Below are 12,097 nucleotides of genomic sequence, written 5' to 3'. Positions count from 1 at the left end.
CTTCTTCCCTTCCCGGCTTCAGAGAACCAAATGCTTCTGTAGAGGGCAAAATGGTCTGTAACAAAATTGCCCGAGCTGATCTATTTATTCAACAAGGTGTTCACAAAGCTCTTGCTCTTTCTGGATACTCTGAAGAGGTTGGTGCGCAGCCTGGGTCAGATCAGTAAAAATCCCCACTCTCTCTGGGGAGTTACATGGTGAGAAAGAGAAACGCACAAGACAGATGTTTCTCTTGGTAATAAAGGTTCAGGTGGAAGGGAATGAAAGGCAACAGCAGTGAGCACATTATTATGAGCAGGGTTGGCCAAGGAGGGCCTCCTGGAGGAGGAGGCAACCTATGAAAACTCAGAGAGTTAGGAAGGCATGAGGATTCTTGATGACTAGAATTCCAGATCCAAGAAACAGTAAGGGCAAAGGCACTGGGGCAGGACAGTGTGTAGGAGGAGCTAGGAGAGCTACTGGAGAAAGGAGAAGACAGGGGAAGCAGGGGAGTCATAAAGAGGACTTGGGCTTTTGCTCTGAGTAAGGAAGGGAGGCCAAAGAGGACTCTGGCAAAAGGAATCATACGCTAGGTGACAGTGCTTTTAAGGATTGCCTCTGGGAGCTGTGTAGAAATGAATGAAGTGGGACAAGGATGGAAGCAGGCAGACCAGCAGAAGCTGCTGAAATATGACACAAGCATAGGTCAGTGTCTTAGCGTCCGGACTGCACCAAGCAATGGGAAAAATGTTTTCAAGGAGGAAGTTAACAGGGTTTGCTGATAGACAAAATATGGGTTGTGAGCAAAGGCAATGCGTGTATGTATGCCTGCTCTACAAAACATCTATGCGTTGTGCAAATCTCACAATCACCGTGTAAGTGGAATTTAGTGGTTATTTCCTCTCTTACTAACTAGGAAAAGGATACTTGGAGAGGCGCAGAGACTTGGAAAATCACAGAGTCTGCCAGTCACACAGCTGGCCAATCACAGAATCACACAGATGGCCAAGCCTATAATCACAGAGCTGGCCAATCACAGAATCACAGAAATGGCAATAAACCAAGCCCTTCATCAAAACAGACCGTGGGCCCTTAAGCAGCTCCAATGTGGAGACCCAACCCCACAGGCACACCAGCTCCCCGCCCCCCCCACGCACACACATGGCAAGTCAGTGATGCAAAGATACACCAGGCACAGTTCTAGGCCTTGCAGAGCTGAGACAGAAGGGACTAGAAAAAACAGCAGAGATAAAGGGTCCAGGCTCTCAGCACACAGAGACAATGGAGGATCACATACCGAGGTGGGAAAAGACGCAGGAGGAACCATATGGGCCTCATCTTAGACACTGAGGTTTTCCCAGAAGAACAAGGGCAGGAGGGGAGCCCAAGGCAGGGGAGGACGGAGGGCAGCGCAGAGTGGGCCGAGAGCCTGGGACGGGAAAGGTTGGGAAAGAACTACAGAGGCCATCTTAGGGCCACAGGAACCACTGAAGGTTTCCAAGGAGCAAGTACAGCAACCAGGCTCCAGGTCCCCAAACATCTCCTCTTCTGGGTCAGGTGGACACTCGGGCTGTGGCTTCCTTGTCTCAGGATGACACTCCAGTGAAGCCAGCCTGGGCAGATGGGTTCTCCAGGCTCTTACCTCCTATTAATCCCTCAGAGTGTCTTCAGTCATCAGACTGGACCAGACTGGACCACTCTGCTTCCTGATGATCCAGGGCAGCCATCTTCTTTTCCAAGCCATACCTCCAGTCAGAGACTTTCTTCAGAGCTTGTCACTCAGTGGTCCAGAATCCTCTGCTCTGTAAGTCTCTTCTCTGTACCTCAACTTGGAAAGGAATCTCATTAAATGGGGTGTTCTGGGCTGTGGGAAACAAGAAGGATGGCTTCAGGGAAGGGCCTTGCACACACACACACACACACACACACACACACACACACACACATACACACTCTCCAAGTTTGAGTTCAGTTTTTCCACCTTGTATGGTCACAGCCAGGTGGGGACTCCCCTCTCCCGCAGCCTCACCCCGTTGGTCAAGGAATTCTGGACAGAGGCCATCCTGCTGCCCTTCCCCTGTGACACTGACCTGCATCCCCCCCTCCCCCCAGCTGGCCCAGCAGGTGCCAGCCTGGGACGACTGAGTGACTTGAGCCAGCACGGCCTGCTGAGACCAGAGGTGATCTACCTCTCAGCCCCACTTTGCTTTTGTTTGTTTTGTTTCTTAAGGGTTGTTTTGCAAACTCCTCCTCCAGCCAGAGAGCCGGAGCTCTGGGCACCGGCCCTGGGGCTGGCTTCTTCCAGGACCAACGGCCCTGCAGCCTTCCCACCGGGGACCTTCCCCCCCCTCCCCAGGAGGTAAAGAGGCCCGTGCAGGCACTCCCAGTGCACTGGAGTACCCCCCCACCCCCGGAAGCCGGATGGGTGGGAAATAGTGACTAGCTTTAAATAAACACGCTCAGCTCTTTCACACCTCTGGGGATTGGTGACTTTTATGGGCTGAGCCACACCTAGCCTGGAGTCTAAAACCTGTTGCAATCAAGCGCAATCCAGCAGCTCCCAGCCAGGCAGCTCAAGCACCAAAACAGAGATCTGCCTCCCCCTGCTGGACATTTTAGAAATAAGCACCAAGAATCGAGAGGCTCCAGCCTGCCAGGATATTCTCCCCAATTTCATGGGGGGGTGGAGGGGAGGGCCTGGTGACCTTAGGCTGAGCCCTCTGAGCCCAAATAAGTCCTTCCAGAAAGAAAAGGAAGAAATAAGAAAGAAAAAGAAGGAAAGAAAGAGAAAGATGGAAGAAAGAAAGGAAGAAAGAAGAAAGAAGAAAGAAAAGAAAGAGAAAGAGGGAGAAAGAAAGAAAAAAGAAGGAAAAGAAGAAGAAAGGAAGGAAGGAAGGAAGGAAGGAAGGAAGGAAAAAAGGAAGGAAGGAAGGAAAGAAAGAAAGGAAGAAAGAAAAAGAAAAGCAAGCAGTAGTAAACACTTCCATCCAGGATTCACCTTCCTGTCTGGGAGAAAGAAAGATGAGGCTCAGAGATTTCAAGCAAATCTGAGATCACTCAGCAAGTTGAGGGCAGCACTGACTTCAGGGCAGAATCAGTGAGCAAGTGCTCACTGATGCCTCTGGGCCTGCCTGGGCCCTGCAGGCAGACTGCACAGGGGGCATCGCCATCACCTGCACTTTCCTTCCCATGCTCTCCTTGGCCAGTGGCTCCCCTGGACCAGTTCTCTCTCCTGAACCCTCCCACTGAGCGCAGGACTAAGCATTCAGCACACAGGGCACAGAGGACACGCTGGTCCTGCAGCACACATTCCTATCTGGAACCTGTGGTCAGAATTTAGGCCACATCTGAGGGAACGGGCCTCGCAAGACTACCAAAAGTCACCTTCCCTCCTGAAACCTTCAAGCAAAAAGTCTGAGACTTTTAGATGGAGGGTGAATGCCCTGGGCCAAAGGCCAGACTCTTTGCTGGGAGTCCAGGTGGGGCTGGGGCCATTGCTCTTTATCAAGAGGTCACTGGGCCTCAATCCTCCAGGCTTAGAACCTCAGGGGTTATGAAGGCCCCTGGTTTTTCTTGCCAGGGGGCAGATCTGCTCGGTAAGGAGAGGGGCTGTGTTTGAGATAGGCCCAGTTACTTCAGTCTCCATTCTCATGGACACTGTTGGTAAAGAGTGCTTTGATTTTAAGCTTTGGTGAACCTTGAAGATGTCACTGCAGGTTACACACGAGCCTTTGCTTTTCAGAGTTGCCGGCCAGGTCCTGTGGCTGTCCCCACTTCTTATCCCATCCTGGGTCTCTGCTACCAGGCTGAGGTGGTACCAAGAGCGTGCAGGCCCGTCCCAAGTTGTGGAGTCTCATTGCTTCTCCTGTCCCCCAGTGGCTTCCCAGGCTGCTGATGTGGTAGGTGTCAGAGGAAGAGATGTGTGGTGTCTGGTGGGTGTCGGAGGCAGTGCCGCACTGGTACTTCCCAGGTTCCTTCACAGCACCTTCTCTCTGATTCTCTGGTGGAGTCAAGATCTCTTAGCCAGTGGGCAGGGGTCAACATCTTGTGCCAAGAAAACCCTTCTCGCTGGAACACTGATTCCAGGGCAAGGATTTGTGGCCGTAGATCAGGATCCGAACCCCAGTTCAATCAGTCTCCAGCTGTGTTACCTTGGGCAATTTACTCAACTTCTCCCTTTCTAAGTCTGTCAGGATAATGGTTCCTTGTGAGTCAGGGCTGTGTGAGATGCCGTGAATCGCTGGTATGTGAGATCTGTGCCAAGAATGAGTGAAATCATAGGACAAGCATGGTATCGTTTGCGTGGAGTGTTAATATCACTAGGAAAAAAAAGGATCAGGACATGTCTTTTGAGGTAAACTGGCTTTTTTTTGGGGGAGGGGGAATTGAACTCTGGGCCTGGGTGCTGTCCCTCAGCTCTTCAGCTCAAGGCTAGTGCTCTACCACTTGAGCCACAGCACCACTTCTGGCTTCTTCTGTTTATGTGGTGCTGAGGAATCAAACCCAGGGCCTCATGCATGCGAGGTAAGCACTCTACCACTGAGCCATCTTCTCAGCCCTAAACTGGCAAAATATTGAGATGGCATGGCCTGGAACAATCCTCCCAGTCTCAGCCTCCTGAGTAGCTTGTACCACCACGCCTGCCTATTAATATAGATGGCATTTTGAAAAACTCTGTGCCCAGGCTGGCCTTGACCCAGGATCCTCCCAATCTCTGCCTTCCAAGTAACTAGAATTATAGGCACGAGCCACTGGTACCAGACCCAACTAATCCTTCAAATCATTTCTTCGTAAAACATGTATGCAAATTCCTGTCGCTTTCTTTAGGCTGTGCTGTAAACTTGGGGGACAGTGACCATCTAAGGAAGTCTAATACCCTCTGTGCCTCTTTGTTTGAAGAGTCTGAATGTTGGAGCATACGAAGATCCAGCTCCTGATTGGAGCCCAGTGCGGCGGCCCTCTGCTTTCTCCCAGGTGGAAGCATGCCTGGGATCTTTCTCGTAATAAGTCCTCGTGCTCTGGGATTCAGCCACCATCTGAGGACCAGCCTCAGATCTGGCTGCAGGGAGCCGTGCAGCAGTGGATAGCTCCTGCAGACTTGCTGGCAGGCTCAGGAAGATACCAGGTGCGGTGGGAGGTAGTGTGTTTGCCAAGGTCCCAGGATGGGGTGGGGGCTTTCTTATTCTTCTACCTGAAGCCCCGATCAGAAGCTCTGGCCAGTTTCCAGCTGACTCTGGGAATCTCGTGGAGTCAGCCTTAGACTCTGGCTGCTAGGGCCAGGGCTTTGTTGGAAATCATGAGAATTGCTTCTGCCCATCCCAGAACATCTGGTCAAGGAGAAGTGGGTGGGCGTGGCCTTGCTGGGCTTGGGGGCTGTGCCTGTAAACACAAGCTGTCAGCGAAGATGCTTTTATCTCCAGGCTTAGAGAAGCCAGGAGACTTGACTAAGGCCACATACTCAGTGTGGTAGAAACTGGAAAACATGGCCATCCAGACTACAGACTACATCTCCCCCACCTCCCACACCTCTGCAGGTGACTATGGTCATGTGGTACAGTTCAGCCAATGAGTAGTCAAAGGGGAGTGTTCCCTGGGCTGTTGGAGAACTTCCTCAAGTCACACAGCATTGTCTGCTCAGCTGCTCATTTTTGTTTGTTTGTTGGTGTTCTTTTGTTTTGTTTTTGTGACTGATCCTGGGGCTTAAACTCTGAACTGGATCTGGATATTGTCCCTGAGCTTTGTTGCTCAAGGCTAGCACTGGACCACTGGACCCATAGCTCCCACCATCTGCTTTTTGGTGACTAATTGGAGACAAGGGTCTTATGGACTTTCCTGTCCCTGGCTGGCTTTGAACTGTGATCCTCATAGAGATTTTCTTAGGTGTTGTGTCGCAGTAACAGAAAGCTGATTAACACACTTTGGCAATTTATTTTGCCTTCCAGAGTTGGAAATATTGCCTAAGATAGACATAAAGAAGGCAGCTGTAGAAGAGAGCTTTTCTTTTCTTTTTGTCGGCCGTGGGAGCTGAACTCTGGGTCTGGGTGCTGTCCCTCAGCTCTTCAGTTCAAGGCCAGCACTCTACCACTTGAGCCATAGTGCCACTTCCAGCTTTTTTCTGCTTATGTGTGCTGAAGAATCAAACCTAGGGCCTCATGCATGCAAGGCAAGCACTCTACCACTGAGCCAACTTCCCAGCCCCAGAAGAAAGCTTTTCTTGTTTGGTTTTTACTTTGGTTTTGTTGGGAGGATGGACAAAGAAGTAAAGGGTTGTTACTCCAGTTAAGGCGTGCAGGGCAGGAAGCAGTGTAGCCATAGTAAAACTTTAGTTTTGTTTTGTTGAGGTACTAGGGTCTAAACTCAGAGTCACACACTAGCTAGGCAGATGTTTTACAAACCCTTGAACCATGCCTCATTTTTTTTTTGTTGGCCGTGGGGCTCGAACTCTGGGTCTGGGCGCTGTCCCTCAGATCTTCAGTTCAAGGCAAGTACTCTACCACTTGAGCCACAGCACCACTTCTGGTTTTCTGGAAGTTAATTGGAGATAAGAGTCTCATGGACTTTCCTGCCCAGGCTGGCTTTGAACTACGATCCTCAGATCTCAGCCTCCTGAGTAGCTAGGATTACAGGTGTGAGCCACCAGTGCCTAGCTCATGCCTCATTATTATTGTTATTTTTTTTGTCATGGGGCCTGAATTCTGGGCCTGGGCTTTTCAGCTCAAAGATAGTGCTCTACCACTTGAGCCACAGCACCACTTCCAGATTTTTCTGCTTATGTGGTGCTAAGGAATAGAACCCAGGGCCTCATGCACGCAAGGCAAGCACTCTACCACTGGTCCACCTTCCCAGCCCCGACATGCCTCATTTTTTATTTAGTTATTTTTCAGATAGAGTTCATTCTGCCCAGAACTGGCCTGGGATCACACTTCTCTTGCTTGTGTCTCCTGTGTAGCTGTTCATTGGCTAAGATAGTGGGTGGGTGGGCATGTCTCATTAACCTTACCCAGGCTGGCCTTAAATCATGATCTTCCTAATCTCTGCTTTCCGACTAGCTGGGATTATAGGAATGAGTCAGCACACCAAGCTGAGTTTAGTTTTTTTTTAGTTTAAATATTATGGTACAGATAAAGGGAGAAGTCCAGTGACTGACATGAAGTCCGTGTACAATGAGTGTTAGAGATTATGCTTGATCATATAAGACCATGGCCTCAGGAAACCCTTCTTGCTTGAGTAAGACGTGTAAATGCGGTGAGCTGGATGAGCGAGATCTCTGGTTCTCTACTTTGGTTATTCCACCCATTAGAAACCTTGCTGAACCAGCAGAGGGTGCTGTGTGCACACAAATAAAGGGGCTTCCCTGCTGATCAGCACCAGGTTGGCCGGGAAGCTCAGGTATCTGACAAAGCTCACAGAGGAAAATGCCCTAGATGGAGTGGACAGAGCCTGGAGAAATCCCGAGTTCGAATGGTCAGGGAGGCTTCCCGGGGCTGAGATTCTGCTGGGCACTAAGACAAGGTGAGGAGTAGTGAAGGGAGGTAGCTTTCCCAAGGAAATCGGCTGCGAAGTAGCAGAGAGAGAGGATATGAGGGCCATCACAGAGGGAGACAGGACTTTGCTTCTCACCAAGCAAGTCAAAGAAGCAATGATCCAATGTTGGGATTGAGGCAGTTTTATGGGGGCACTGTGGGCATTTTCTCCCAACTGGCATGACTGCCCTGTGGGGACAAGGTTTGCAGTGACATGGCATCTGCCTGCGAGCAGTCATTGTTAGTAGCTCTTCCCATTTGGTGTGGAGAGGCCAAGGGAATGCCCCAGATCACCGTGCCTTTGAGTTCAGGGTTGCACGTTAGGTTTGGAGTTAACAAAGCAATGGTAATGAATGAAGACATTAAAGAATAGCCTAGAGGTGAGAAGGGCGAGTCTTCAAGCTGGGATCCAGGCCTTGTTGGAAAAGGTGTGTCTCCCCACCAAGAAGAGACAAACTAGAAACCTCTGCCTCTCTCCTGAAGCCACAGCTGGCCTCCAGGTCTGCCTGCAAGCTTTGCAGGAAACTGAGCCACTGCTGCCGTTCAGCAGGAATCTACCCAAGATGAGGAAGCTGAACTTACCATTCAGAAACTAGGAGTGGGGAGACCAGTTCACAGACGTGAAGAAGCCTGTGGGTGCACCCCAATAGTTCTGAGTGGAGCTGTGTTGGGGTTGATAGTCCCAGGGGCAAAGAGGAAGGATAGCACAATAGAACTGGAAAATAAATCTCTTCTTACCTGTCCTGTCAATGCCCCCTGCTGACAAAAGTCTGATGCTGGCAGCTGACAAGGGAGAAATGTCCACAGCATCTATAAAGCATGGATTCAGGAGCTGGGAAGGTGGCTCAGTGGTAGAGTGCTTGCCTTGCATGCATGAGGCCCTGGGTTCGATTCCTCAGGACCACATAAGCAGAAAAGGCCAGAAGTGGTGCTGAGGCCCAAGTGGTAGAGCACTAGCCTTGAGCTGAAGAGCTTGTGGACAGTGCCCAGGTCCAGAGTTCAGGCCCCACAACTGACCAAAAAAAAAAAGCATGGTTTCAGGACTGGAAAGTAATAGATTAATAACTGATACAATATGTTAGTGGACTCCACTTGGGGAAGGGAGAACTCTTTCTTAAAAATGTGTGTGTGTGTGTGTGTGTGTGTATGTGTGTGTGTGTGTGTGTGCTGGTAGTCAGGGCCTGGGTGCTGTCCCTTAGCTTTTTCACTCAATTCTAGGGCTCTGCTACTTGAACCACACCTCCACTTCCAGCTTTTGGATGGTTAATCATAGATAAGAGTCACAAACTTTCCTGCCCAGGCTGGCTTTGAACCTTGATTCTCAGATCTCTGCCTCCTGAGTAGCTAGACTTATAGGTGTGAGCCACCGGTGCCTAGGTCTTAAGACATTTTTAAACAAGCTGACTTGAGGAAACATTCCTGCCAGCTGGAAAATGAATCAAAATAAAGGACAAGAAAACAAATGAGGTATGGAAGAAAAAGCAAAAGATATCGGGTGAGAATCATCCTTTACTTGACTCTGAATGAGGAGTCAGGGTAACAGAGGAGAGACTATATTCTGAAGTGACAAAGATGGGAAGGGCATTGGGAATTGCAAGGAGAGCTGACAACACACAGAGCAACAGCAAGGTGACAGAGAAAACAGAAGACAGGGTGTGACTCCAGCCCTGACTCTATAAGGATGGGGAAAAGCCAGGACACAACCACAAGGTAGACCAGATGGCCCTGGTAACTTCCTCCCACAGTAATCCCACACTCCCACAAGCTTCTGCCCAGCATGGGGATGTTGTATGGTAGCAGCTGCACTCACCCATGGTCAATGGACTTGCTCAGCCTCCACACAGCTACATGTGTTTGCTTCTAAGCAGGTCTGAGAGCTCTCATCTCAGGTTTAGCCAATCACATTATCTCACCAGCTTTCTCTCACACACAGGGTGGGGACCTGCTGGATGGGGGCTGAAGTTGCTAAGACCGGCCTCTGTAGGAGTTTGTTGCCAAGTGGGGCTGAGAGTTCTGTATCTAGGACCTGCAGCTCAGACAACTTCCCCCAGCCTTCTCCTCCCCACCCCCAACAGAGTGGTGGCTTGTGAGAGAGGTCTGCAATCCAGAGTGACCGAGCACCTGTTCTCCTCTGCTCCCTCAGCTCTGTAATGCACTGGGGAGGGGGGTACATCTAGGCTTAAGAGCCTGCTTCCCTTTGGGTTACCTGTAGAGCAAATGTGAACCTCCCACTGGCTGCAAAACTTCCTAGTACACCAGGAAGAGATGCTTCTAGCCTGAAAGAGAACCAGAAGCAGACAGCTGACTCTTGACTGTCCTTACTCTCAGCCCACATGTAGAGACATCTTACATACAAGGAACTTCAGGAGGCTACAGCTACTTTTTATTTGGTGCTGGGGATCAGATCAAGTGCCTCACATGCATGAGGCCTTGGGTTCGATTCCTCAGCACCACATAAACAGAAAAAGCCAGAAGTAGTGCTGTGGCTCAAGTGGTAGAGCGCTAGCCTTGAGCTGAAGAGCTGAGGGACAGTGCCCAAGCCCAGAGTTCAAGCCCTACAACTGACACAAAAAATTGAAATTCTAGAAATGAATAGCTCAATAAGTTATATAAAAAGTCAGTGGAAAGCCTCACCAATAGACTGTGTCATATTAAAGACAGAATACAAATGCTTGAAGACAAAAGTATATTTATTAGAATATGCAGATGAAGACAAAGAAAAAAATAAGGAATATGAACAGAACATGAATGACCTCTTGGACTTGCCTATTAAAAGACTAAACCTAAAAATATGAGCAGAGAAGAAAGTAAAGAGGTATGACGTATGCTTTACAAGCATAGAAAACATGCAATAAAACAGCAGAAAATTACCCAAATCTCAAGAGAGCACAGGAGGTTTTGTGGGGGGGCGGGTGTTTGTTTGTTCTTTTTTCTTGTTGTGTTGGACCTGGGGCTGGAACTCAGGACTTGAGCACTGTCCCTGAGCTTTTATGCTCAAGGCTAGTGCTCTATTACTTGAGTCACACCTCCACTTTCAGCTTTTTTGGAACTTAATTGGAGATAAGAGTCTCACAGACTTTGCTGCCCAGGCTGGATTCAAACTGTGATCCTCAGATCTCACCTTCCTCAGTAGCCATGATTACAGGCCACCAGAATCCAGCAGGAAATGTTGTTTTTTCTTTTTCTTTTCTTTTCTTTTCTTTTCTTTCTTTCTTTCTTTTTTTCTTTTCGGTTGGTCATGAGGCTTGAACTCTGGGGCCTGGGTGCTGTCCCTCAGCTCTTCAGCTCAAGGCTAGCTCTCTACCACTTGAGCCACAGCGCCACTTCCAGTTTTCTGGTGGTTAATTGGAGATAAGAGTCTCATGGACTTTCCTGCTGGGGCTGGCTTTGAACCGCGATCCTCAGATCTCAGCCTCCTGAGTTGCTAGGATTATAGGCATGAGCCACCAGTTTTGTTGGCTTTTTCCCTTAGGACACTAAACAGATAAGACCAAACGAAAATCTTACCAAGGCATATTATTAGATATAAAATATTATATGTTCAGACTAAGAAGAGACTCTTAAAAGCTGCAAGAGAGAAGCTCAAAGTCAAGCAGATTTCTCCACAGAAATTCTAAAGGTAAGGTGAGCACAGAATGACACATTTCAAACCCCCAAAGGAAATAATTACCAACATAGATTATTGTAACCAGGAAAATTATCCTTGGTAACTGAAAGAATGTTCATTGGTAAGCAGAATAAATGTTATGAAAATGACCAGCCAAAAGGGTAAGTGCTTTTGACAGTCCCTTGAGGCTAATGGACTGATGTTGGGATCTGTATCCTCTAAGAAGGGGCCTGATAGCACCATATTCACACACACGTGTGCACATACAGACTCCGGGTTAAATATTAGAGAGCTGCATCATAGGCACAAGCCACCCATCCCTTGAACACAGCAGCTGTGCTTCAAGCCATCTGAGTGACCTGGAAAAGCCCTCGGTTCTGAACCTAGTTTGAAGTCATCGCAGACTGCCAGGACTGCTAGGCTCCTAGGCTTGGGAGAGGCAAAGAACAATGCTCTCTGGAAGACAATGATGTCATCCCAGGCCTCAAGTCCTCCCACACACAGCTTTGCAAGCACAGCATCCCAAACATGGTACACAACAACCAGGAGCCTCTTCTCCCAGAGAGGAGGTAGCAGATCCTACAAGGACTTGGCTCCCAGTACAGCATCCTGTGCTACCTGGGACAGCTATAAAAATCCTCACTTAAAAAATCCCACTGCAGAGCACAAGTAAGGCTGAAAACAACCAGCAAGCCAAGAACTGAACTAGAATTCCAGAAAGCGATGTGCCCCACAGCTGCTCTCAAGAGAGGGACAGAAGGTTGCTATTGACAAGGGAGGGAGAAGCTGGTGTGGGCCAGCAGGAGAGGACAGGACAGCACAGGGCAGGGCAGGCTCCACGGAGCCCCACTAGAGAACATGCACCTGCTCCTGAGGGTCGTCTGGGCCTCCTGGGGTGTGCAGGCTGACGGAGGAAGTAGGAGAACCTTCCTCAGTTTCCTTTCATATGTGGAATCTGCCCCTTAAAAATGAAGGACAGGTCGGTGCG

Source organism: Dipodomys ordii, unplaced genomic scaffold (assembly GCF_000151885.1).
Source record: "Dipodomys ordii isolate 6190 unplaced genomic scaffold, Dord_2.0 Scaffold35, whole genome shotgun sequence".
In the NCBI taxonomy this organism is placed as follows: Eukaryota; Metazoa; Chordata; class Mammalia; order Rodentia; family Heteromyidae; genus Dipodomys; species Dipodomys ordii.
The sequence above is the reverse complement of the archived record's forward strand: the minus strand, read 5'-3'. Positions refer to the sequence as shown.